Here is a 19,413-nt window from a genome sequence, read left to right on the forward strand (position 1 = left end):
TCTCTCTCTCTGTGTGTGTGTGTGTGTGTGTGTGTGTGTGTGTGTGTGTGTACATAAACTTACGTATATCGCATTTAATTTTAGGTAAATACAAAATGATTCCTGGAGGCATTATCAAACAACCTTCATGTTATTTGTTCCTCCTCTTTATTTGTATATATTGACCTCTCTCCTCCCTCCCCAATGAGTGACCCTCTTCACTTCTCTAATTTCCCTCCTCATATCACCTGTATCTTGCTATTCTTCTCTCAAGTCCACCCCAACCTCATGGACCCTCTGTACTTTCCTGATTTCTGCAGTTATTCCTGCATATACTCACATATTTTGGAGCTAGGAACTAGAGATGAAAGAGAATATTTGGTTTTTGTCTTTCTAGGACTATGTTACCTCCCTCCACACAATCTATTCTAGTTCTATAAATTTACTTGCAAACTTCATTTTTCTTAGCAGATGAATAGTATTCCACTTGTATATGTAACACATTTTCATTATCTGTTCATCTGTTGAAAGAAATATAGGTTATCTCCATTTCATATTTACCATGAATAGGCAACAATGAACATTTCTGAGCAGGTATCTATGGTGTAGGATGTCAGTTCCTTTAGGCATATGCCAAGGAGTGGTATAGCGAGGTCATGTGGTGGATTTATTTTTAGTTTCGGGGGATTCTTCATATTGATTTCCAGAGTGGCTGTACAAGTTTGCACTCTCATAAAAAGATCCACTCCTGCCACTATCCCCAGCCTTCACTATTTTTGGGAATGCTAACCATTAACACAGTTATTTCCACGTGTCAATGTCATGGAAGCCTCAAGATGCTGACACCAAAGAAACAACAGTTTCAATGTTTTAGATCCCCAGGTTTGGGAACTTGGAATCTGATCTTGAAGATTCCACTGCCTAGAGTCCCCCTAACAGACAGGGGAATGAATCCCAAGCACCTCCCTGCCTCAGCACATCTGGCTTGTCTTCTTGACTTTTCTCTAGAGTAAATGGTTTAAAATAAGGTGCTTACAAAATTCCTGCTAAAGCTGGGTGTGGCAGCTCTTGCCTGTTATCTCAGTACTAGAGGCTGAGCCACCAGATCCTGTCTCAAAGAAATAAAAGAAGTCCTACTCCAAGTGTCCCAATACTGAACAGACATTATCCAAGTCTTCTGAGGACCAGTTTCCCCTTCTGTAAAGTGAAGGAGTTGAGTCAGAGTCAGTGTCTTCACCAGGCCATTTCAAGGGTGTGTGGAAGAGCAACATCAATTCTTTAATATGAACCCCAACAGAGAGGCAGATGGGGCAAGACTGGGAGAAGTGAATGTGAGGTAAATTAGGAATTGTGTGACTTTGAACAAGCCAAGGCCAAAGTAAACCGTGAAACATAATGAAAGTCTATTTTTTTTTTTTTTTGAGACAGGGTTTCATGTATCCTGGACTAACTCAAACTTATTATGTTGCCAAGGATGACCTTGAACTCCTGATCTTCCTGCTTCAGCCCCCTGAGTTCTGGACTCATAGATGTGAGACACCACACTCAGTTTATGCAGTGATGAGGATGGAACCCAGGACTTCATGTATTCTAAGAGCACTCTGGGAACTGGGCTCCAAGAACTTTACTCACTGAGTTACACCCTTAACTGTTTAAAAGTATGATCAACCCTGATTGTATCATCCACCCCAGAGCCCACACTTGATGTGAGCTTATATATAGAATTAAATATTCCATTTATTAATTTATAAACCGTAAGAAAGATGAGACAGGCCTTTCCCCTCCTTGGTAAATCTCACACTGGAGAAGGAAAAACATGTTTATATACAAATAACTGCAACACCATGGAAATTTAAAAAAAAAAAAAAAAAAAAAAAAAAAAAAAAACTAGCCCTTTTTTTTAAAAAAAAAAATCAGGTCATTTGTTTTGACTTTTTTTTTTTTTTTTAGTTTTTTTGTATATTGTGGATATTAGCCCTTTGGTAGATGTATAACTGCAAAGATTTTCCCCTGCTCTATGGGCTTCTTCTTCTCTACATTGTTTCCTTAGCTGTATAGAAACATTTTAGTTTTATGAGGTCCCACTTGTCAATTATTAGCCCTAATTTCTGGGCAAATTGAGTCCTATTAAGAAAGTTCTTTCCTACCCCTATATCTTATAGGGTACTGCTTATGCTTTCTTCTTTCAGTTTTAGCATTTCAGATTGAGGACCTTAATCCATTTGGGATCAATATTTGTTCAGGGTGATACATAACAGTCTAGCATACATAACATAACACACTTCTGTGTGTGGTCATCCAGTTTTCCCTGCACTAGCTGTTGAGGGTGCTGTTTTTTCTCCACTATGTATCTTTTTAAAATATCAGATGGCTGTAGTTATATGTACTTATGTTGGGGTCTTCTATTTTATTCTGTTAGCTTACATGTCTGTTTTTGTGCAAGTACCATATTGTTTTTATTACTATAGTTCTATAATATGCCTTGAAAACTGGACTGGCAATCCCTCCAACACTGTTCTTTTTGCTCAGGATGGCTTTGTGTATCCAGGATCTTAGATGGTCTTTTAATAAAAGACCTGGAGCCGGGCGGTGGTGGCGCACGCCTTTAATCCTAGCACTCAGGAGGCAGAGGCAGGTGGATCTCTGTGAGTTTGAGGCCAGCCTGGTCTCCAAAGCGAGTTCCAGGAAAGGCACAAAGCTACACAGAGAAACCCTGTCTCGAAAAACCAAAAAAAAAAAAAAAAAAAAAAAACCAAAAAAACCTGGAGCCAGATATTGGGGTAAAAGCTGAAAGATCAGAGAAGCAGAGCAAGCAACAGCCACCACCTATTACCTCACCAACGCCATGAATCCTCTGATTGAAATCCTCTGAGTCTTCACCCAAAAGGGTCTCAGCTAAACTGCTTTAGTTCCTGTTTCCTCATGCCTAATATACCTTTCTCCACCCTGCTATCACTTCCTGAGATTAAAGGCATGTGTGCTTCCCAGTACTGGGATTAAAGGTGTGTGCCACCACTGCCTTTACCTGCCACAGGCTGAACTTTCCACTGAGAATAGTAAGGCCGAGTTCTGCCTCCCGAGTGATAGGATTAAAGGTGTGTACCACCACTATCTGGCCTCTATGTCTAATCTAGTGGCTGGCTCTGTCTTCCAATCACCAGGGAAGTTTATTAGGGTACATAATATATCACAGGTACATGTGAGTTTTATGATTTTTTTCTATTTCTGTTAAAAAGTATCATGGGTATTTAAGGGGGAATGCATTAAGTCTGTAAATTGCTTTTGGAGAATAGTCATTTTCATAATATTGATTCTGCTGATCTTTGAAGACAGGATCTCTTTACGTTTTCTAGTGTCTTTCTCCAGAGATTTGAAGTTTTCAGTGTAGAGGTCTTTCACCTCATTGGTTACTTTTATTCCACAACATTCTATTGTCTTTGAAGCTATTAGAAATAGGAGAATAGATCTCCTTCTTAGTGTGTATGTGCTTGGTGTGTAGGAAGACTACTGATTTGTGTAAGCTGATTTTGCATCCCGACACTTTGCTGAAAGTGTTGATTGTTTCTAGGTGTCTTATGCACAATATTATATCCTTTGCAAATAGCACTAATTTGACTTCTCCTTTTCCTCTTTGTAGCCTGTTAATTTTATTTTCTCTCTCTTTTGGAAACACGTATATTTTAAAGTTCAAAACCATTTGAAATATAATTGACATTGTAAAGGCACAGAGAAAATATTCTTTACTATTTAATACTACACTGAAAGATTAAGAAAAATTTTTATTTTCATAGAAAAATCATTTTTTGAGGCAAACTTTTAGTCTAATGCCTTTCAAGTGGAAAGACAAAACCCAGCTTTTGAATCTAGCGCTGACACCCATGAGCAGTAGTCCTGCCTTGCTACACTCAGTGGAAGGTTCAGCCTGTGGGAGGTAAAGCCACTCTCCCTGGGTTCATACTGTGTCTTCGCCACTTCCCAATTGTGTGATTGTGGACATCAAAGGATCCATAAAATGAATCACAGGATGCATGAAATCTTTCTCTGTAAAATGAAAGTAACTACAAATAACTACAATCTGTAATTGAGTATGCAAATCAGGGAGTACTCAGTTAAGATTTGTGTTGTTGTTTTTTTTTTTTAATTCTACAAGTGGGTTTTAATTCATCACATGGAAAGACTTGTTTTCTTTTGTTTTTTAACAGGCCTTTCCCCTGTTATTAAACATAGATTCTTTCCTCACACATATAATCTGAGTAGTTTCCCCTCCCTTTACTCGACACAGTTCCTCTCCACCTCCTCTCTCATTTGGATCCACTTCCTTTCTGTCTCTCATTGGAAAAGAACAAGTTTCTAAGAGATAACAATAAAACATTACAAAGTAAACATAGTAAGATAAAACAAAAACCATAATATCAAAGTTAGTCAAGATAAGCCAACAGAAAAATAAAAGAGCCTCAAGAGAAGGTGCAAGTATCAGAGACCCACTTGTTCACACACTCAGGAGTCTCATGGAAATGCTAAACTGAAGGCTATAGTATGTATGCAGAGGACTTGGTACAGACCCATGTCAGCCCTGTGATTACTGCTTCAGTCTATGTGAGTTCATCTGAATTTTGCTCAGTTGTCTTAAAGGGCCTTGTTTTCCTGGTGCCCTCTGTCTCGCAGATCTCCCCTACTTCTGCCTTCTCTTGGGCAGGGTTCCCTGAGCTCTTGTGGGTGGAGGCAGGGAGGTTGGCTATAGTTTTGTCATGTTGAGCCTTTATTATGTTGATTATGCGCCCTGTAGTCCTACTCTCTCTAGGAAGTTTGTCATGAAAGTGTGTTGGAGTCTGCCAAAGTCTTTTCAGTGTCTATTAAGATGAGTGTGTGAATTCTGTCTTTAAATTCATTTGTTTGATTTATTACATTCATTGTCTTACTATGTTGAACCATCACTGGATCTCTGGATAAAGCCAAATTTATAATTCCAATCAGCCCCAAGAGGTATTCTTCATCTCAATCTATACTTACTTTATGATGCTCTGGCTTTAAGAACATGACCTCTGCTTTATTTGATCCAGTGCATGGATTGCAGTTGCTATTGAAATCTTGGTTTATATTTTAGCCTTTAGGTAGTTGAAAATGTGTTTTAAACTCTACTAAAATTCACCAAAATTAAGTAAGTACTAACGCTTTCAAATTACTAAAATCTTAATAGGAAATGGTGTATAGAATTAATGCTTGTAGTAGTTTGAATGAGATGTCTCCCATAAGTCTTGGGCATTTGAATAGCAGTCCCCTCTTGGTAGCTGCTTGGGGAGGATTAGTAGGAAATATGTCACTAGGGGCAGCTTAGAACTTCCAAAAGCCTGGAGTTATTCCAAATTAGTTTTCTCCTTCCTGTTCATGAATCGAATGTGAGTGCTCTGCTGCTGCTCTGGCCACTTTCAGCTTGCAGTTTCAGCTCTGCCATCCTGGGCTCTAACCCTCTGAAACTGTCAGCTGTGATCTCAGCATTGCCTTCAAAGCCATGCCCCAGGCATCACGATTCCTTACACGAAGTCTTACTATTTCTTAAAGTTTCCACACTCTCCCCCCAATAGTACCAGATCTGGTGACTTTTCTTTTTTAAACACATAGATACTTGCGGATATTTGAGACTAAAACCACCCTGTATAACACAGTTAAGTGGTGCTGTAACTGTGTCTTAAAGGGCAGTTCCAACATTTTATCAAGCCAGAAGTTTCAGGATGGTGAGAAACATGCAAAGAGCAGCAGATTCCACAAGCAAGGGACCACTGTCACAATTCTCTGTCTACGAAGTGAGTTTCTTCATTAGAAACAATGCTATGTGGAATACCATGGTTGAGGATAAGGTGTTCTGTAATTCATGTATAGTAGTTTTGGCACCAGGGAATAGTGCCATTTGGGGGACGCTGTGTTGGTCTCTGCTGCTGGCAGATCTGGCACTCAGCAACAGCTGTAGCCAGGTCAGCCTTAGTGAGTGAAAGTCCATGTTATTGACCCCATGCATAACTTTGATCTTTGTTACCGTAATCACATTGTTCATGGGCCCATTGAGCAAATGGCAGCAATGGCTGGGGAAAGAGGCATCTGTATATAGAACGGGTCATCTTAGCTACTTGATTGCTTCACTCCTCCTCTCTGAACTCACTTTTTGTTGAGCATTTACACGGGACACAAGAATTTTCACATCCTTTGCCATTTGGAGAGATCTATGCACATACTTCTCAAATGACTTTCCCACTTTCTCAACAATTTTCCAGCCATGCTCTTTCTGAATTCCTGACCATCCACCCGATTGATTGATTGACTACACCCTATTAGTGAGTAAACAATTGCACATCTGGCCATTTCTCCTTCTGAGTGTACATTTCTGTGCACAACTTGAAGTTCTTCCCACTGTGGGGATTCCCCTTCACTGGTGTCTTTCAAGGTTTTCCCGAAATGGGTTTGTAGCGCTGTAGCTGTAAACTTCTGTGTGGTATTGCATAGCATGCAGAACTACTAGTAAACCAGGAAGTCTTCTCTTCCTTGGTCACCTGATCACAGGGCATACCCTTTTAGATATTCCTGGGAGCAGAAGGCATTGTAACAGCATTAGAAACTATAGACATTCTGTGGTGATATTTTATTTGTATGTTAATAAATAAAGTTTGCCTGGAGATAGAGGACTAGTGATAGTCACCAACTAACCTTAGCTCACCATGTCGCCATAGCTTCCTAAGAGAACCAAACCCAGCTTCTTCCTATCTAATCTGCGCTTTTATTACCTTGCTGATCTGCTGTCTTATTGGCTCTTAGCCCAGTCACCTCACTGCCTCATCACTGCCTATCTGTACAGACCTCCAGGTTTCTGTGTTTGGTACTGGGATTAAAGGCATGTGTCATCATGCTTGGCTGTGTCCTTGAATACACAGAGACTCTGCCTGTCATGTGATCAGATTAAGGGCGTGTGCTACCACCGCCTGTCTTTTGCTTATGGATGGCTATCTATGTCCTCTGATCTCCAGGCAAACTTTATTTATTAATATACAAAAATAATATCACCACAACATTTGGGCAATGTGGATCTACTGAGGCTCAATCACACATACACCACTTCCATTTTATAGTGAATTGCTACTGTGCATGTACATCTTTATGGCTTGGTGGATCAGATAATACATAGTTCATTATGGGTATCTCAGTTCACATGTTAACTTGGTGGTCCATTGTTCAACATTCCCTTTTCACTCAGGCCCAATAACAGGCCAAGAGCTGTTTCTAAAAAGGAGAATAGTTGTTTACAGACAAGATGTTAGAGTCTTGCCCTAAAATACCAAGAGTATCATCTGTGATTCACCTATATGGGCCTTCAAAGGTTCCAAAAAGGCATCCACATCTACCACTAACACCTCAAGTATCATCAGGTCTACTGGGTCAGATGATTCAAGTGGTAGAGCCACCTGCACAGTAGCCTGGACTTCCTGAAGAATTTTCTTCTGTTCTAAGCCCCACTCGATGCTATCTGGTGGTCCTTGTGGACAGATTTCTAAAATAAGGAAGGGATTTGATAGATCAATGGCAATCTGTTCAACTAAGGATACCACATCTGATACAGTAGCTGAAATCAAAGTCACTACTTGATTAAGTTTTTAATAGACATTCTCCATGATCCATCTGTCTTCTGCACAGGCCAAATAAGAGAGTTAAAGGAAAATGTAGTGGGACCCACCACTCCTGCATCTTTCAAATTCATGACTTCTGTAATTCCTCTGGGGATACGATATTGTTTGGGCTTCACCATTTTCCATGGAGAGACAATTCTAATGGCTTCCATTTGGCCTTTTCATCTATAAGAACCCTCACTCCACAAAGCAGAATGAATGTGGGAATTCTGCAAACTTCTAACTATATCGACTCCAATTATACATTCTGGAACTGGAGAAATAATCGCAGGATAACTTCCAGGACCCATTGGACACACACTGTGTATCAGACTTCAGCAAAAATGGCATTCATCACCTGACTTTCATAAGCCTCCACTTTAACTGGAGGGCCACAATGCTTTTTGTGGCCAGAACTGTATCCAATAGTTACCATTGTAAAAGTCCATAGGTCACTCTTGGACAGGAAGTGAGAGTGGTAAAATTCTGGGGTATTTTACCAAGGTCCTTTGTTGGGGGTACATGGACTTCCCTTCATCAAGGGGTAATCTGGGTCTGCAAACCAGTTGTGTCTAGAAATTGGTTAGCAAGTTTCTATATGGGCTATGATCCAATGGAGCTTTTTCTCATTTTTTTTTTCTGCTTATACAGATCAGACAAAAATATAATAGGCTTCTTATCTGTTTCATTCCTAGAAACACCATGATTGGTTAACTATTACCAAAAGCATACAAGTCGTGCCACCATAAAAATCATTTTGCCGATGCTGCCCATTATTAGTCAGGCCACTGGAGACATTGCCTTGCCTGTGCTGCCCTTTAGGAGAATTGTGTTCACCTTGCCTCTGGCAGTTCAGTGCTGCCACCTGGCCCCTGCTACTCCTTGGCCCAATTAAACACATTGCATTTAATTCCTCCAACTGAGAAGCAGCATCTCTGACCCTAAGGTCTGGCACAAGGAAAAGAGCAATGACAAAGCTCTTCAAATGTGCCTCTCACCATTTTGTGCCTTACAGCATCAGTGAAGGGCGTGTATTCCGGGCCTTTCCATTGCAGAGGATTAGACTCTACATAACAAACCCACCCTCAAATTGGTTTCCCTGAGCCTTAAAATTCTTTCAACACTATGCCAAGAGAAATTACGTATCTCCAGCTACCTTTTGGTAGACCATCTTGTAACAAATGCTTGAGCCAACCAGTTAAACAAACTGACACCTTTTAAAACTGTGCAGACTTCTACATTAAACCTAGAATCTCCACTCAGAGGGCCTATATAAATAAAATCAGCCTGATTCAATTTTACCTTTCCACCATTATCCTACATCTTTAAAATCCATTCTGACACATGTTCCCCAGATTTCTGCTTGAACGAATTAGCAAACTCATTCTTCTAGCACACCTTTTCATAGACCACACTTTCTATTCCCCCTCTAGGAAGGAACCTGCTTAGTCTTAAGTCTGTTACCCGGACTAGAGACAACTGTTGTTGAGGACTGAGTGACATCAGTATTGTTCTTCCTGAGATCTTCTGCAAGGTAAGTCACTGTTAGTTCTGTAGACAATGAATAATTAATCCCCTCATGCAAAGATGGACAGGGCAATATAGCAGTGTCAGGGGGTGGCAATACAGCCTCTGATAAGGGTGGAGAAACTGTTGCTCAGGTGAGATAAATTCTTTAGACTCGGAGGCTTCCAAGTCCTCAACCTCTTTAGGGTCCTCCTACAGATCTCCATCCCGAATTACAGAATCCCACTCCTTACCAATCAGTGCTTTACTTTAACCACTGACACTCTCCAAGGCTGGGACTTGCCTTTTCACTGTAGGTCAGCCACTGTTATGAGGGTTTGGGTTTGCTTTTCTGCAACTTGAGCCCTATGACTGCTGGAGAGAAGATTCTCTTCAAGGGCACACTTACAAAGCTCTCAACAGTTTATCTGGAGCCAGTCAGATTTTTTTCATTGAACGCATACATTTCCTTTGTCAGTTTATCTGAAGCTTCTAAAAGCAACCTGTCATCACCATCATTTTCCACAAAGTGTCAGTTTTATATATATATATATATTCATTGAATTCCTTGTTCCTCACAGTAAGCCCTTCTGATATTCCTTTCTTTTGTTTAAAATTGAAATAGATTCTTCTCTCACACAATACATCCTGACCACAATTTCTCCTCTCTCCACTTCTCTCAGCTCCCCATCCTCTCCCTCTCCCCCTCCCCCAGATCTACTCCTCCTTCACTCCCTTTCAGAAAAGAGCAGGCCTCCAAGAGACAACAACCAAACATGACAAAACAAGATACAATAAGACACAGCAGAATCCCTCACACCAAGGCTGGACAAGGTAACTCAATAGGAGGAAGAGTCCTAAGAGCAGGCAAAAGAGTCAGAAACACACCCACTTCCACTACTAGGAGTCCCACAAAAATACCAAGCTACCAGCCATAACATACACACAGAGGAACTGGTACAGACCCCTGCAGGTCCAGTGCTTGCCTCTTCAGTCTCTGTGAACTCATATGAGCCCTGCTTAGATGATTCAGTGAGCCATGTTCTCCTGGTGCCCCCCCCCCACTGACTCCTACAGTCTTTCCTCATCTTCTGTGGTGTCTTCCAAGTTCTGAGGGGAGGGACCCAATGGAGACCTCCAATTTTTACTCTCTTTCCACATAATGTCTGGCTCTGATACCCAAAGAATGTTCCATCCTACCTCAAGGGCATTTATCCAACCAAGTCCATGATGGCTTTATTCATAATAGTCAGAAACTGGAAACAACATAGATGTCCCTCAACCAAAGAATGCATAAAGAAAATGTGATACATTTACACAGTGGAGTATTACTCAGCTGTTTAAAAAAATGACATCATGAATTTTTTTTTTTTGCAGGCAAATGGATACAACTAGAAAAAAATCATCCTGGGTGAGGTAATCCAGACCCAGAAAGACAAATATGGTATATATTCATGCATAAGGGGATAGTAGCTATTAAGTGAATGATAATCAAGCTACAGTCCAGATCCAGAGAGGTATGGTAAAGTGGAGGGCTTTAAGAGGGAAGAATGAATCTCACTGGGAAGAGGAAATAGAATAGATTTTGCAGGTGGAGTGGGAGTAAGTGGGGACAGGAGCAGGAAAGATAAGGGGGTGTGGGATGGAGCAAGAGTGTAGGTAGTGACATCTGGAATTGAGGGGCACTTTGGGGGCAGTGTGGAAACCTAGTGTAGTGGAAACTTCTAGAATCTATGAGGGTGACCCTAGTGAGGACTTCTAGTAATGGAGGATACAGATCTGAATTGGCCACTTATGTAGTTAGGCAAGGCTTCCAGTGTTGGGACTGGGTTGCATTCGGTTGAGTTGTTGGCTGAGAGAGTCTCATGGAGATTTCTAAACAACCCAGGATGATGCTCTGGAAACTGACAGTGGGGCTCCATTGCTGAGGACAACATCCACACAGCTCATTGAATGTAGAGAGATCTAGCTAGTGCCTGCATGGAGCCTTCCCCCCTACATTCTAGTCTCTTTGGCATTGGAAAATACTCTGCAGGCCACAGAAAGAGAAACCCGGACACTAACAAAACTCTTGACTTACAATATATCCTCCTTTTAGATATTTCTAACCATGGCCTTTCAGTGTTCTCCATTCTAGCAGGGAAGTCTTAGGTAATTGTAGGTATAGTGAATTGTCAAGATTGTCCCAGATACTTAAAAAGGTTCATACTTGCTATTCTGTTTTTCTAGGGCCAATCCCAGTACCACAATCCATATTAGTACTCTCTAAAGGAGCAGAACATGCTTATAGTTTGGGATTTAGGTAGCTTAAAAATGGCCGTCTCACTACTAAAAGTTCAATAACCATGTATTTATTGAGTCTGTTAGACTGGATGTCTCAGCAGTCAAAATCTGGTGCTGGAGTCTCAGAAAATTCTTAAAGAGCTGACAGCCTCCAGTCTGCACTGGAATCCTAAAGAAGTTGGTTCTAACACCAGTGAAGGAATTCCTCAACAGCAGGATAGAAGAATTTGCACAAGTCTTGTACAAGTTGTCCTAACTGCTGTGAGTTCACACATGCAGCTGCCTTGTTGTTTCTAAAAGACACTGTTTCCTTGTGGTCATCTCCCACCTCTGACTCTTATATTTTTTCAGGCCCTCCTTTTTTAATGGTCCATGAGCTAGCTGTGAACCCTGAGAGCTGCAATAATGACTGACATAACACAACATACCACTGGTGTAATAGTGATATGGGCATTGTGGGAATAACTAAAAACATTATGGTTGGATTCAAGTCCTGCTATACAGAATGAAATTTAAGCTTGGCACTATTACTGGGTCAAGAACCTATGACTAGGCAGGCCATAGGCGCTAAAGGAGAACCTACTACTAGTGTGTTAGTAAATAGACATAGCATTAAACTGACTCCTAATGACTTATTATTATACCCATATATGAAACTGTCTCTCAATCCTCATGAGAGAAGCTTAAATTTGCAATAGTGATTAACACAGAGATCCACAGCTGGCCAAGGTGCATACAATAAGAGACTGTGAAATGTTCAGCCCTAAATGGAATATAAACAGTGCATCTCTCTTTATATATTTTTAATATCTAGCTTTTCTTAAAAACAATTTTAAACTTTTAGTTGTGTTTCAATTTTGTGAAGACTCCTTTTTGTGGGTGACAGATTTTTTGTGAACATTCTTACTTAATAATTGCCTGTTTTTACTTGTTTTGTGCTTTAAAATAAGTCTTTTGATGGGAAAGTGAGGGAAAATTAGCCAGTTGACATCCTAATCTGACTCTTCCCTTATCAGCATATCTTAATGTTTTAAAATTATTGCAAACTTAAAGTTAGGCCATATATATTGTTTTGTGATATAGCAAAATAAATTCTTTTTTAAAATATTTTTATTTTATAATTAATTTAATTTTACATATTAGCCACGAATTTCCATCCTCCCTCTTCCCACCCCCCAGCCTTCCCCCTCAATCCACCCTCCATCCCTACCTCCTCCAAGGCAAGGTCTCCCCTGGGGAGTCAGCCCAGCCTGGTAGATTCAGTTGAGGCAGGTCCAGCCCCCTCCTCCCTACACCAAGGCTGAGCAAAGTGTCTCAGCATAGGCCCAAGGTTCCAAAAAGCCAGCTCATGCACCAAGGACAGGTCCCGGTCCCACTGTCTGGGGACCTCCTAAAGAGTTCAAGATAATCAACTGTCTTACTTATCCAGAAGGCCTGGTCCAGTTCCATGGGGGCTCCTCAGCTATTGATTCACAGTTCATGTGTTTGCACTAGTTTGGCTATTTGTCCCTGTGCTTTTTCCAATCATGGTCTTGACATCTCTTGCTCATATAATTCCACCTCTCTCTCGCCAATTGGACTCCTGGAGCTCCATCTGGGGTTTGGCCATGGATTTCTGCATCTGCTTCCATCAGTCACTGGATGACAGTTCTATCATGACAGGGTATTCGGCCATCCGATCACCAGAGTAGGTCAGCTCAGGCACTCTCTCAACAATTGCCAATAGTCTATAGTGGAAGTATCTTTGTGGATTCCTGGGGACCTCTCTAGCACTCTGCTTCTTCCTATTCCCATGGGGTCTTCATTTATCATGGTATCTCTTTCCTTGTTTTCCCACTCTGTTCCTGATCCAGCTGGGACCTCCCACTCACCTAGCAAAAAAAAATTTATTTCATTTATTGGCTTTAAAACTCTTTAGGGTTCTTCATACTCTCAATAATTGCTCCTAAAAGCTGGACTAGGCCAACATTTGATTCATCAGACATCTTAAACCTTCCCTTCAAGTTGTATCTATGACTTTGCTTTGTCTTTGTATCAGAATGAACTCTTCACAACAATTACATTTTACTCCATCACTTTTTCTTCTTACATATTATATTCCTTGTACAGTGTCTTTTGGATTTTCAATAAACTTCTCTCTATAAACTCATATTTTCAGAGTTCTTTCTTGCTTTCCCACAGTTAGTGTTATTGTTCATATCACACTGAAAACACACCCTTAACTCTTGGTAATTATATCATATTATTCTCAAGTTTAATATAAGCACACATATTTAACAAGTTTACACTGCCTGTCATGAACTAGAAGCTAAGAATAAATTATTTTGTTAATAAATAAAATAAAAATATACACAAGAAGCAAGACAGTCAGTAAGATAAAGAGGAAGGCATACAGAATTGAAAACAATAAATAAAGGTCCCTCAGGTCACAGCAGATAGAATTGCTTATATTGACATTCAGGAAATCTCCACAAAAGCTTCCAAAGACTAAAAAATTAATCAAGTCAAGTCCCAACATAAAATAGAGACATTGATTTGTTTTTATCTATGCTGGCAATGAACAAGCCTATCAATCCTATTTTTTATTTTTAATAAAATTTATTTTTATTATTTGTCTATGAGCATTTGCCTACATGTGTGTATGTAAACCATGTCAGTGCTTGGTGTCCTCAAAAAACAGAAGTGGGCATTGTTGTCTTGGAAGATCATACCAAGGCTAAGGAAAGAACAGCTAAAGATTAACATATGGCTTAGAGCTATAGGAATTTCCTATCCTGCATCACCTTTTTGCTTTCACAACAAAAATACTGACTCTAGGCCATGTCCTCCCTTCGTTCCTTCTGCATTCTTACTAACTCCATTGCTTGCCCATGTGACTCTGCTTCAGCCACTTGTCCTGTTTCTAGTGACTGGCCAGTAAACACTTCCTGCTTCATGGCAATGTTTAATCATTTCTGTATCAGTTGTCGGTATGTCCATGCATGAGTAATACAAATCCTAGGCACATTTTAATAGAACGTTAGTGAGATGGCTCCATGTTTAAAAGTGCTTGCCACCAAGCCTGATGACCTGAATTTGACCACTGAGATCCACACATAGGAGAGAACAGACTCTCCTAAGTTGTCCTCTGATCTCCACATGCATACAAATGCACATTAACACCCTCCAAAAATAAATGAATGCAATTTTAAAAGATAAAGAAAAATTCAAAATCAGACTCAATAGTTTATACAATATCACCAAAAAAAGAGAGAAATTATTGAGTAAGCATCTTCAAAAATCTGTGTAGTATCTATATAATATATACAAACTTCAACATGTTATAAAATAAATAAAGCTAATATGCACAGAATTATACTGTTTATAGATTATAAGATATTAATAAACTGGAAAATTATTAAAATTCTCCCCAAAATTGACCTATAACTTTAATATAATTTCAATCAAAATTTAAGCAGAAATTTTTGGTAGATATTAAATATCAAATAAGTTGATTTTAAATATGGGAAGAGAAATATAAACATTGAAAAGAATTTTGCCAAATAACAGAGTTAGAAGACTAACACGATATAAGTTTACATAATCAAAATAGCATTGGCAAGTAGATGAACACACAGATAACTGATGAAGAACAGAACATCCAACTGAGTCTTTTTTTAATTGCAAAAGCAATTCAACTGAGATAGAACAGTCTTTAGTGAATGGTGCTGGAATAATTTGAGATGCATAATCAAACAGTGAACTAAAGTAAAATAAATCATGGCCTATACCTCACAACTAAGAAATAATAAAATGAAAGGGTCCACAGACCTAAGTATAAATATAAAACTATAAATCATTCCAAGATAAACTCTTATAATCTTGATTTGTCAAAAAGAGTTCTTAGATGTGATGTCAAAAGCATGATCTGTAAAAGGAAAGCTGGTAGTGTGAACTCCATCAAATGTAAACATTTTCTTGGACAAACGAAAAACTAAAAGAATTAAAAGATAAGCCACATGCTGAGGGTAAATACTCAGCTATTACATGTTGGACAAAGAATTTATATGTAAAATAAACAACTCTTCAAAATAAACTGTGTAAAATCAAACAAACCATTTAAAATGGGAAGATATTTTAAAAAGATTCTTCACTGAAAATGACAGTTGGGAAAGAAACACAAAAAGACATACCATATCAGTAATTAGGAATGTGCACATTAAGAGTACAGTGAAATAGCACTGCCCACTGCTGTGGAATAATCCTCTTGTACACGTAAAGATTTGTCACTTGAATTGATTTAATAAAATGCTGACTAGCTGATAGCTGGGCAGAAAGAGACTTAGTGTGAGAGCCAAACTAGGAGAATTCTGGGAAGAAGAAGGGCAGAGTAAGAGAGTTGCCAGTAAATGCAGAAAAGCAAGATAAGAATGTTGAACTAAGAAAAGGTACCAAGCCAGTGACTAAACATAAATAAGAAATATGGCCGGGCGGTGGTGGCACACGCCTTTAATCCCAGCACTCAGGAGGCAGAGGCAGGCGGATCTCTGTGAGTTCGAGGCCAGCCTGGTCTACAAAGTGAGTTCCATGAAAGGCGCAAAGCTACACAGAAAAACCCTGTCTCGAAAAACAAAACAAAACAAAACAAAAAAAAAAAGAAAAGCAAAAGAAATATGGGTTAATTTAAGTGTAAAAGTTAGCTAGTAACAAGCCTGAGCTATTGGCTGAGCATTTATAATTAATATAAGCCTCTGTGTGGTAATTTGGGAAGCAGCTGTTGGGTATTTGAGAGTGGCTGTGGGACACAGGAAAACTTCTGTCTACATATGGCACCCAATGTGGGGCACCAGATGATGTATAAACCTAATTAATCTTATTAATAAAAATCAGGAGTCAGATATCAGGGTAAAAATCTGAAAGATCAGAGAAGCAGGGGAACAGCCATAGTCATTTCCTACCTCTTCCATTCCTCCAACCAAAAGTGCTGAGATCCTGTCTCTACCCCTTATAACTTCTAAGAAGGCCACTGCCACTGCCTTATCACTTTCTGTTTCCTCTCTGTACAGACCTCCAGGTGTCTATAGTTAACTAGTGGGTAGCTCTACCCTCTGACTTCAAGCAAGCCTTATTTGTCAGAACACAAACACAATATCACACAGCAGCCCACTTCTGCCAGAGCCAACATTTGAATCAGATTGAACACTGCAGGCCTCACTGTCTTCTTGCTATTCTCTGTCTTCTGGCCACTCTGTTTCCACTCCCTCACTTTCTGTTCCTACTAATCCTTCAAGCCTCAACTCAGGCCTGAAGTTTACTTTCAGCTCCCATCCTTCCTTTTCCCTTCCCAACCTGGATCTGGATTATATACAACCTTTGTGTATTGTCAGCTTGACATTTGACCTGTCACTATTCCTATCAAATATGTAATGCTTGATTGTTTCATTAGAAGTTTTCATGATCTCAACCTTAATCTCTAGCAAGTAAGAGACTGTCTTCTTCAAAGTTTCTCCTGATAAGTTATCACACTTCAAAAATTGTTTAATAAAGAAACTCATATGGAGAGATTCCTATGCTCTTTCATACAATGCCAGCCTAGAATTAGCCTTTTACCTAAAACCACCCTAAGACTTTTATAACTTCTAAGAAGGCCACTGCCACTCAGTATCCATATGCAGGTTTACTCCTTCTTCAAAATTAAAAATATTCTTTCTATCATTGCAATGGGTCAGATATATAACTTGCTCTGTTAACTGAAGTTGGGCAGTCTTGCCTATGAGCTATTGTCCTAAGCCTTAAGTCATAGCAGTCTATATCAAATCTTTTCAGGTTCTTAGCATCTTGGCTCACACAGACTGCAATGTAGCAGGGAAACTATTCAAAGAAAAGAGACAGTACAAATTGGCTTACACTATCAAGAGTGACAGTGCCCATCTAAATGAGAATACTCAGGGCCAGTTTTTGTTTGCAACTACCTTTTCTGGAGTTTAAGCAAAGAAAACGTTTTGTTGCTAAGGGTGCAATTTTGGTGGTTCTTTTTTGATTGACAGGCTTGGATATCATGAGTCTTTGAACACTATGCATGTCCCTTCCTATAATATATTTCATTTTATGAATAAATTATGCATAAGCATAAGATGGTAAGTAGAAGATTCTCTCTAAAAGTTATCTCAGAGGACATAGGTTGCCTTATTAAGTATGCAAAGCCCTTATTGTGTATATCAGCCCCCTACCCTGCTAAAACTACAGTATGATTTAATAGAAGATGTCTATGTTTGATGCTCATGAAAGGGAGGAGAGACTCATTCTATTCTTTGATGTGAGATGTGCATGCAGCTAGATACAGGTGGGGTTTTTAGGCTGCTAACAGATTGGTAGGCACGTTGTTCAGAGTGAGTTGTGGGCATAGGCCAAGCCAAGTTATTGCTAAGTCACTTCTTATGCTAGCCTGCCCCATAACATGTTGTAAACCAGATACAATTTATCCTAAAGAAAGAGCCCCGACTCTCAGAAGTGTCAGATGTTACACCATTAGTGCCACTTCAACAGTTCCATCTTCTTCCTAGTTATATGGCATGCACTTTTGACATCACACTGAAGGTCTCTTCCAAAGATGAAGCCTCTGACCAGTTGTGATTTTCTCAACACTGCAGAGATCACTGGCAGATGGATCATATAGAAAGTGCTTTACACAGATTCAATTATGTATTCCACCTGTTAAGCTGTGGTACCTACGAACTGTAACACTAATTAGTCAGTATGGAAAAATATCCCAAAGGTGCAAGACTGGCATTTACATCTTAGTGATAACCAATAGTTGTCTAATTGGACTTAAAGTCTATTCAATGGGAGGGAAATCATGCTTTGTACTGGAATCATAGCCAACTACCCATGATTAATGAGGTCATAGATCTTAGAGGAAGACCTCATCCCTAAACCAGTATAACTCTTCAGCCGGGCGGTGGTGGCGCACGCCTTTAATCCCAGCACTCAGGAGGCAGAGCCAGGCGGGTCTCTCTGAGCTCGAGGCCAGCCTGGGCTACAGAGTGAGTTCCAGGAAAGGCACATAGCTATACAGAGAAACCCTGTCTCGGAAAAAAAAAAAACCCACAAAAAAACAGTATAACTCTTAACTACATTCTAAATATCTATCCTCATACCTACAGATAAGTATAGCTCTCAACAGTTATCAAAAAAGTTTCCTTTTCAGAGACCATTACAGAAGTCACACCTAGTTAAAATGTACAAAACAACTTGACTCTGGGATGCCCAGCCTTAGTTGATGTATCTATAACACAACCTCTACATCTAAGGCTCAGGGAACATCAGGGGAGATGATGCAGAAAGATTGTAAGACTGGGAGGACTAGGAAGTCTGCTGTGAGATTGTATCTTCCAGAGATGATCAGGAAGCTACACACATGAAATCTCAACAATGTGTTTGTTTAAATAAGACATGAATAATGACAGCACCAGCTGACATGCTAACATAGGTAGGGAACGTTGTGCAGGACCCCAACCCTAAATAAAGGGCCACAGGCAATTAAAAACTGCTGAGGGAGGGAGAATTAGTCCTCTCCAGGGATAAGCCCCTAAATGTAACACTGAACAGACTCAGCAAGTTATTAAGTGTGTGTGTGTGTGTGTGTGTGTGTGTGTGTGTGTGTGTGAGAGAGAGAGAGAGAGAGAGAGAGAAGAGAGAGATAATAATTAAAGAATAAGAGTTCATGAATTTTAAAGAGAATGAAAGAGTGTAAATGAGAGGGGTTGGAGGAAAGAGGGATGGATGATATAATTATATTTTAATTAATTAAAAATTCTAAAATTACCAAAGGTGTGAAACTTTGGTGTCTTTTGCCTTCCATAGAAAAAGAAATAGAAAAGAAGAAAGTGTCCAGAGGAAAATGAATGAAGCATCCTCAGGGTTGCTGCCTCGACAACTCCCGGAGAGATGGTGACTTGGCCAGTCATCCTCATGACACAAGAGAAAGACAATCTCTTTGAGCCAAATTGGTGCTGCA

Source organism: Peromyscus leucopus, chromosome 5 (genome assembly GCF_004664715.2).
Source record: "Peromyscus leucopus breed LL Stock chromosome 5, UCI_PerLeu_2.1, whole genome shotgun sequence".
Taxonomy (NCBI): Eukaryota; Metazoa; Chordata; class Mammalia; order Rodentia; family Cricetidae; genus Peromyscus; species Peromyscus leucopus.